An 8,928-nucleotide genomic window follows, 5' to 3' on the forward strand; every position below is an offset into this window, starting at 1 on the left:
CGGCCCTAAATTGACAGCACACTGTAGCAGATTACCTGAGTACAGTGACTGACATCAAACACAGAACCACACTGACAAAATACAGACTCAGCGCACACAAGCTGGCCATCGAGACCGGACACTACAAGAAATTCTGGACCCCACAGAACCAGGAGTGTGTACACAGTGCAACACCAACACCACAGAGACTGAGCTGCACTTCTTAACATATTGTCCAAAATACACTCAACATACAAAAGGTCTACTACAAACCAATTTCAAAAACTTCACCCTGAATTCTTCTCTCTTACCAACACCCAGAAACTGTTCATCATGTGACACTGAAAAAACAAACTAGTAAGATTTACTTGATAAAATCCTCATAACTCTTTGATTGATTGGTTGATGGATAGTTAGATAGACACTGAAGCCTTCAGGGACAATGTTTTAATGTATTTTACACAGATATCGTATTAACTGATTGTAGTGTAATCTACAGTATGGCTGTACATTGGTAGTATGCAAACACGTTGTATGAAGGCATAAGGAATAAGCAGAATATTTAATGTTAACCATAATAGCGGTAATAGTAATAATGGTGATAAAACAACCATATTCACAATGATGCCTGTTGTAATTTGGAAATTCATGTGTTTCAGCCGCCACCATAGCTAATAAGTGTTAACAAGTGTCATAAGCGAGTTAGATTAAAACCATGACTGAATTAGATTAAAGGGGAAGACCCTGTCCTGTTCCAGCAGGACTATGCCTCTGTGCACAAAGTCCACAAACACATAAAGAGAAGCTCGGCTTCAAAAAACTCCAGTGTCCTGCACAGAGACCTGACCGAAATCGCACTGCACAGCTGAGGAATTAAAGTTTTTGGTAATATGGATTGAGGCTCTCCTGACCAACATCAATTTGAAGCCATACAAATGCTCTTTTGACAGAATGGGTCCAAATTCTGACAGACACTGTTCCCCCCTCTATTTTAAGTGAAATATACAGACACATTTTTAACACAGATGTAACTTATACAGACTTGCATCACTATTATTTATTCCAGAATAATCTAAACACTGTTTTACACATTTTTTTTTTTTGTTTAGGGTATTAATTTTTTAATGTATTTATTTAGTTATTTACTCATTCATGGCCCTTACACTCAATTTAACAAAACATAGATGACTCTAGCAGTACAGGTGGCACAGTATTTTACTCATATTTTACTTATTAGTGTGATTGCCTATAGGTTAGGCAATATCCATTAGTCATATTATTATTATTATTATTATTATTATTATTATTACTATTATTTTACACTTACTATTTTACTCTCTCTCGCTCTCTCACTCTGTCTCTCTCTCTCTCTCTCTCTTGCTCTCTCCCTCAGTCACTCAGTCACTCACTCACACACACACACACACACACACACACACACACACACACACACACACACACACTCAAACTCAAAAGAAGCTTTATTGGCATGACAAATAAGGACATTCGTATTGCCAAAGCAAGTTACAGAGAAATAATAAAAACATTTACATTTATGGCATTTAGCAGAGGCTTTTATCCAAAGCGACTTACAGTTGTGACAGTATACAATCTAAGCAATTGAGGGTTAAGGGCCTTGCTCAAGGGCCCAACAGTGGCAACCTGGCAGTGGTGGAGTTTGAACCAGCAACCTTCTGATTACTGGTCCAGTACCTTAACCCCTAGGCTACAACTGCCCTATAAGAACAAATATATACAAAACAGTTACATGTGCAAAATAGAATAAAATATTATTTTAAATAGAATACAATATTAATAAAAACAGTGCAAAATAATAACAATAAAAATTATAATATTTACAGTAAAGAGGTAGTAATAACAATCAGTTTGTGTGTGTGTGTATGGGACATGGTCACCCACTGTCCCTCACCTGGTGGCAGGTGTGTGTATAGAGTGCTGCTAGTGTGCAGCTCTCTCTGTGCTCCCCCAGTAGGTGGGGCAGTTTGTCGGGATCTGGGAGGGAGGTAAAGTTTAGGATGACGGTATTAAATTTAGGGAAGATTGGGCGTGGATGTGGTGGTACTTGGTACACTGGGTGAGGAAGTGCAGCTCCGTCTCTACTGTACTGAGAGTGCAGTGCTGGCACAACCTCTCCTCCCGGGGCAGCCAGGACCGGGTGTGTCGCCCCGTCTCTAAAGCCAGGTCGTGTGCGCTCAGTCTGTACCTCGTCAGGGTGTTTCTTAATTTAGGGTCGGATACTGTGCTCAGATAATCTGCTGCACTGTAGTGTCTGTTTAGGGCCAAATAACACTGCATTTTACTTTGAGTTTAGTTTCCCAATAATTCAGATATTTTTGTTGGGTGTTTGTGTAATTTGGTTTATTCTAATTTTGTAAGCAGATTTCTCCTGCTCCTGAGTCTTTATTGTGTTAGTGGTGTGTTGGTGTGTGTTAGTAACGTGTTTGTGTGTGTTATTAGTGTGTCTGTGTGTGTTATTAGTGTGTATGTGTGTGTTAGTGGTGTATCTATGTGTGTTAGTGGTGTATCTGTGTGTGTTAGTGGTGTATCTGTGTGTGTTATTAGAGTGTCTTTGTGTGTTATTAGAGTGTCTGTGTGTGTTATTAGAGTGTCTGTGTGTGTTAGTAGTGTGTCTGTGTGTGTTAGTGGTGTATCTGTGTGTGTTATTAGGGTGTCTGTGTGTGTTAGTGGTGTATCAGTGTGTGTTATTAGAGTGTCTGTGTGTGTTAGTGGTGTATCAGTGTGTGTTATCAGTGTCTGTGTGTGTTAGTGGTGTATCAGTGTGTGTAATTAGTGTGTCTGTGTGTGTTAGTGGTGTATCAGTGTGTGTTATTAGAGTGTCTGTGTGTGTAAGTGGTGTATCAGTGTGTGTTATTAGAGTGTCTGTGTGTGTTAGTGGTGTATCAGTGTGTGTTAGTGGTGTATCTGTGTGTGTTATTAGAGTGTCTTTGTGTGTTAGTGGTGTATCTGTGTGTGTTAGTGGTGTATCTGTGTGTGTTAGTGGTGTATCTGTGTGTGTTAGTGGTGTATCTGTGTGTGTTAGTGGTGTATCAGTGTGTGTTATTAGAGTGTCTGTGTGTGTTAGTGGTGTATCTGTGTGTGTTAGTGGTGTGTCTGTGTGTGTTAGTGGTGTATCAGTGTGTGTTATTAGAGTGTCTGTGTGTGTTAGTAGTGTATCGGTGTGTGTTATTAGAGTGTCTGTGTGTGTTAGTGGTTTATCTGTGTGTGTAAGTGGTGTGTCTGTGTGTGTTAATGGTGTATCTGTGTGTGTGTTATTAGAGTGTCTGTGTGTGTTAGTGGTGTATCTGTGTGTGTTAGTGGTGTATCTGTGTGTGTTAGTAGTGTGTCTGTGTGTGTTAGTGGTGTATCTGTGTGTGTTATTAGAGTGTCTGTGTGTGTTAGTGGTGTATCAGTGTGTGTTAGTGGTGTGTCTGTGTGTGTTAGTGGTGTGTCTGTGTGTGTTATTAGAGTGTCTGTGTGTGTTAGTGGTGTATCTGTGTGTGTTAGTAGTGTGTCTGTGTGTGTTAGTGGTGTATCAGTGTGTGTTATCAGAGTGTCTGTGTGTGTTAGTGGTGTATCAGTGTGTGTAATTAGTGTGTCTGTGTGTGTTAGTGGTGTATCAGTGTGTGTTAGTGGTGTGTCTGTGTGTGTTAGTGGTGTATCTGTGTATGTTATTAGAGTGTCTGTGTGTGTTAGTGGTGTATCAGTGTGTGTTAGTGGTGTATCTGTGTGTTAGTGGTGTAACAGTGTGTGTTATTAGAGTGTCTGTGTGTGTTAGTGGTGTATCTGTGTGTGTTAGTGGTGTGTCTGTGTGTGTTAGTGGTGTATCTGTGTGTGTTATTAGAGTGTCTGTGTGTGTTATTAGAGTGTCTGTGTGTGTTAGTAGTGTGTCTGTGTGTGTTAGTGGTGTATCAGTGTGTGTTAGTGGTGTATCAGTGTGTGTTATTAGAGTGTCTGTGTGTGTTAGTGGTTTATCTGTGTGTGTAAGTGGTGTGTCTGTGTGTGTTAGTGGTGTATCTGTGTGTGTGTTATTAGAGTGTCTGTGTGTGTTAGTGGTGTATCTGTGTGTGTTAGTGGTGTATCTGTGTGTGTTAGTAGTGTATCTGTGTGTGTTAGTGGTGTATCTGTGTGTGTTAGTAGTGTGTCTGTGTGTGTTAGTGGTGTATCAGTGTGTGTTAGTAGTGTGTCTGTGTGTCTTAGTGGTGTATCTGTGTGTGTTATTAGAGTGTCTGTGTGTGTTATTACAGTGTCTGTGTGTGTTAGTGGTGTATCAGTGTGTGTTAGTAGTGTGTCTGTGTGTGTTAGTGGTGTATCTGTGTGTTAGTGGTGTGTCTGTGTGTGTTAGTGGTGTATCTGTGTGTGTTATTAGAGTGTCTCTGTGTGTTAGTGGTGTATCTGTGTGTGTTATTACAGTTTCTGTGTGTGTTAGTGGTGTATCAGTGTGTGTTAGTAGTGTATCTGTGTGTGTTAGTGGTGTATCAGTGTGTGTTAGTTATGTGTCTGTGTGTGTTAGTGGTGTATCTGTGTGTGTTATTAGAGTGTCTGTGTGTGTTAGTAGTTTGTCTGTGTGTGTTAGTGGTGTATCTGTGTGTGTTAGTAGTGTGTCTGTGTGTGTTAGTGGTGTATCTGTGTGTGTTATTAGAGTGTCGGTGTGTGTTAGTGGTGTATCAGTGTGTGTTAGTGGTGTATCAGTGTGTGTTATTAGTGTGTCGGTGTGTGTTAGTGGTGTATCAGTGTGTGTTATTAGTGTGTCGGTGTGTGTTAGTGGTGTATCGGTGTGTGTTACTGGTGTATCTGTGTGTGTTAGTGGTGTATCTGTGTGTGTTAGTGGTGTATCGGTGTATGTTACTGGTGTATCTGTGTGTGTTAGTGGTGTATCTGTGTGTGTTAGTGGTGTATCTGTGTGTGTTAGTGGTGTATCAGTGTGTGTTACTGGTGTATCTGTGTGTGTTAGTGGTGTATCTGTGTGTGTTAGTGGTGTATGGGTGCAGTGACTCAGGACCAGTTGGATGAGGGGACTGGTATGTTTGCTCAGCTCTTGGTGTTTCAGGGCTTTATAATGATAAGTTTGGGGGTCGCTCTCGTTTAGATGGTTCCAGAAGTTAATTGCTCTTCTCTGTATGTTTATAATTAGTGGAAATCGGCCTAATTCTGCCCTGCACGCATTGTTCGTGGTGTGTCTGTGCACCTTTAGGATGCTTTTACAGAACTCTGTGTTCAGGGTCTCTAATGGATGTTTGTCCCAATTATGGAATTGATGGTGTGTTATTGAACCCCGAACTTCACTGCCATATAGAGCAATCGGTTCAATTATTGATTCAAAAATTTTAAGCCAGATTCGAATCGGAATTTCCACAAATGTTTGACGTTTTATGGCGTAGACGCCCTGCGAGCTTTTTCTCTCAGTTCATTTACTGCCGGGTTAAAGTTTCCTGTTGAACTGATGTTTAGTCCGAGGTAAGTATAATCTTTAGTGTGCTCAATTTCATGGTGTCCTATTTTATATGTGTGTTTGGTTCCCTGAGATCTGGCTCTTTTCTGGAAGGTCATAATTTTGGTCTTTTTGAGGTTGACTGTCAGGGCCCAGGTCTGACAGTACTGCTGCAGCAGGTCCAGTTTGTGCTGGAGATTCTGAGTGCTGGGGGACAGAAGGACCAGATCATCTGCATACAGCAGGAGTTTAATCGTGTAGAGTGAGACCGGGCGTGGCTGAGTGCTCACACACACACGAATCAACAAGCACAAGCATTGTCCATTTACGTATTATGTATTTACCCTGACATTTTATTTACTTTCATAAAGACTCTTACACCGATGCAGGTGCTTTACATGTACATTTATTTACCCTAACATGTTTCTAATGCTACTTCCACAAACCCTGAAAGGTTTTAAAACATTTTGTTTAATTTACTCCAATTTTACTCTAAATTTTCTTATTTGAACTACCATTTTGATCATAAACTGAAATATTCTCCCACGCTGCCTCATCCCCTGGTATAGATTTTATTGGCTACATTGTCATGTCTCTAATGGCTATTTGTCCCACCTAATTGTACAATATTAAAAGCGCGTTCCACAAGGCCTACTCTGAGCAGCTGCGGTCACAGTGGGCGGTCGCTGCTTAACTCCGCCCTGTTGTCTTCAACTAGGTCCGGTAGAGGGAAATAACAAGCTCTGTGAACGCTCGTCCTGCATTGACTCGCTTTATCTCGACGAGAGCAGTAACCATGTCCGGAAGAGAACTGAACTGAAAAGAATACGAACAATGAATATTTTATTTAAGGACTCTGAATTGTGGAAGATTTTAAAATTGTAAATGATTGTCTTGATAATGTAATGTAATTTCCATGTACTCTGATGAAGTTTAAATAAAATATTAAAAAGAAAAGGCGGCAAAGGTCTTGGAAAAGGAGGCGCTAAGCGTCACCGCAAAGTTCTCCGTGATAACATCCAGGGTATTACTAAACCCGCCATCCGCCGTTTGGCTCGCCGTGGCGGTGTGAAGCGTATTTCCGGCTTGATCTACGAGGAGACCCGCGGTGTGCTCAAGGTTTTCCTTGAGAACGTCATCCGTGATGCCGTCACCTACACCGAGCACGCCAAGAGAAAGACCGTCACCGCAATGGACGTGGTGTACGCTCTGAAACGCCAGGGACGCACCCTGTACGGATTCGGGGGTTAAACGTTCAGACCTCCACGCTAACACAACGGCTCTTTTAAGAGCCACCCATATTTTCTATAAAAGAGAAATTCCTCCTGCTTTATTATTAATATTGTTATTAATAGTAGTAGTACGTTCACTGATGCGTAGATTTGCAAATCACTTGTTTAGCCCCAAAAGCTTGAAAGCATCATAAGTAAAAATAACACATTCACTGATGCATTTTTTTTAATAAATTCACTTATGTAGCCCTAAAAGCTTGGCGTTATCATTAGTAGTTTAAGTATTACGTTTACTATCAGATCTCTCGTTTAGCCTTCATACGGCGTGTTTGCATACTACCAATGTACAGCCATACTGTAGATTACACTACAATCATTAACACGATCTTTGTGTAAGATACAGTAAAACATTGTGCCCGAATGCTTCGCTTAAAAAACTAAACAACCAAAAAAATTAAATTGATCGATCTATGTATCTATAATATATATATATATATATATATATATATATATACAGTATATATATATTATATAAAATTTAATCAAATGTAACAAAAATATTGCTATGGATTATTTTATATTCGGTTTTAAAACATGTATCGACCTCAGATTAAGCGGGAACAGACAACAAAGAACAGATTCTAGTGAATGGGGCAGAAGGGGGCGTGGAACTGTATGTGTTCTGTCCAATAGAAACCCAGGACCTTGGACCAATCAGAGTTACGTGTTTCATCTTGACTTACTCAGCATGCAGGGTTAATAAAGCGGGCGTGTAGAGCGTCTACATTCACTAGCAGTTTGTTCTAGAGGAAACAGCAGCATCATGCCCGAACCAGCTAAGGCCGCTTTATTGCCCAACACTATAGCTATGGGTCCTTATGTAGGAAAGATTTCATACCCTGGACAAATTCAACGATGCTACATATGTAACTCCGCTCAACATCAAGTAAAGAACTGTGATAAGACCAAATGTTGGAAATGTGGACAGTTTGGACACAAAGCTAAAGATTGTGTAGATGTGGAACAGTGTGGACTGTGTGGACAAAGCGGTCACTCGTATTTCACGTGTCCTAAATCTTTCAGTAACCTTTTAAAGAAGGAAAGAAGACAAGCACAACCAAATCTACAAGATCCAGAACAAACTACACCTGAAACAAAAGATCCAGCCTGTGATAAACCTGACAACAACGACCAGCCACAACAAGAACAAGCGAATAAAGAATCCAACAGCAGTGAGGAAGAGTCATCCGGTTCAACAAGCAGCGATGAAGCGGATAGCAGTGATGAGGAAGACGACAGCGACAGCGAAAGCAGTGAGGCGACGGATATCGACAGTACACCGGCACAAAGACAAGCGGATAACATCGAACAAACAACTACAACAGAACAATTAAAGAGAACTAATGAAAAAACGGAGGATATGGAAACAAATACTGAAACCAACACGGACAAATCACCGAACTTGGAGAGAAGATCGAACACTCAACAACCTGAGATCAAAACTGGAAAACGTATAAGATCCCCAACAGAGACAACAACCAAGAGACCAAAAGATAAGTGAGATGTTCACCCACTTATTTAATGTTTGGGGGGATTAATGTTATAACTTATAATGTAAGAGGAATACAAACGGAAAAAAATAGAACGGAAAAATTAGATAAGCTAAAACGGTTAAAGGCAGATATTTTATTTCTCCAGGAATTAAGATTAAAAACTCATGATGACATAAAAAACGTACAGCAAACATGGAACATAGGTGAATCTGTAATCTCTATAGGCGATGATTTAGCGGATGGTATTGGAATATTTTTTAAAACAAAACAGATAAATATTATTAAGAGAAGAGATTTAATACCAGGTCGACTTTTAGTGATAGATTGCATTTTAGAAAATCAAAAAATTAGGTTAATAAATATATACACAGCACAAGACAGTTTTAAAAAAATACAGCTATTTCAAAAAATGAGAGAATTGTTGCTTTGCAGTCATAACATTATCTTAGCGGGAGACTTCAATGTCATAACAGATAAAGAAGACAGTTGATGGATTACCTTTTAAGCTAACCAGAGCAGCAAAAGTATTAAAAGAAATATGTGATGAATGTGGAATGAAAGATGTTTTTAGGGCTTTACACCCTCATAAATCGGGTTTCACAAGATTTGATAACAAGGCAAAAACGAGAATAGACAGAGTATATGTATCAAACCAAATAAAAGTTGAACAATATAAAACAGAATTGATAATAAATTCAGATCATTTAGCTGTAAA

The sequence above is a fragment of the Trichomycterus rosablanca genome, chromosome 15, assembly GCF_030014385.1.
Source record: "Trichomycterus rosablanca isolate fTriRos1 chromosome 15, fTriRos1.hap1, whole genome shotgun sequence".
Lineage (NCBI taxonomy): Eukaryota > Metazoa > Chordata > Actinopteri > Siluriformes > Trichomycteridae > Trichomycterus > Trichomycterus rosablanca.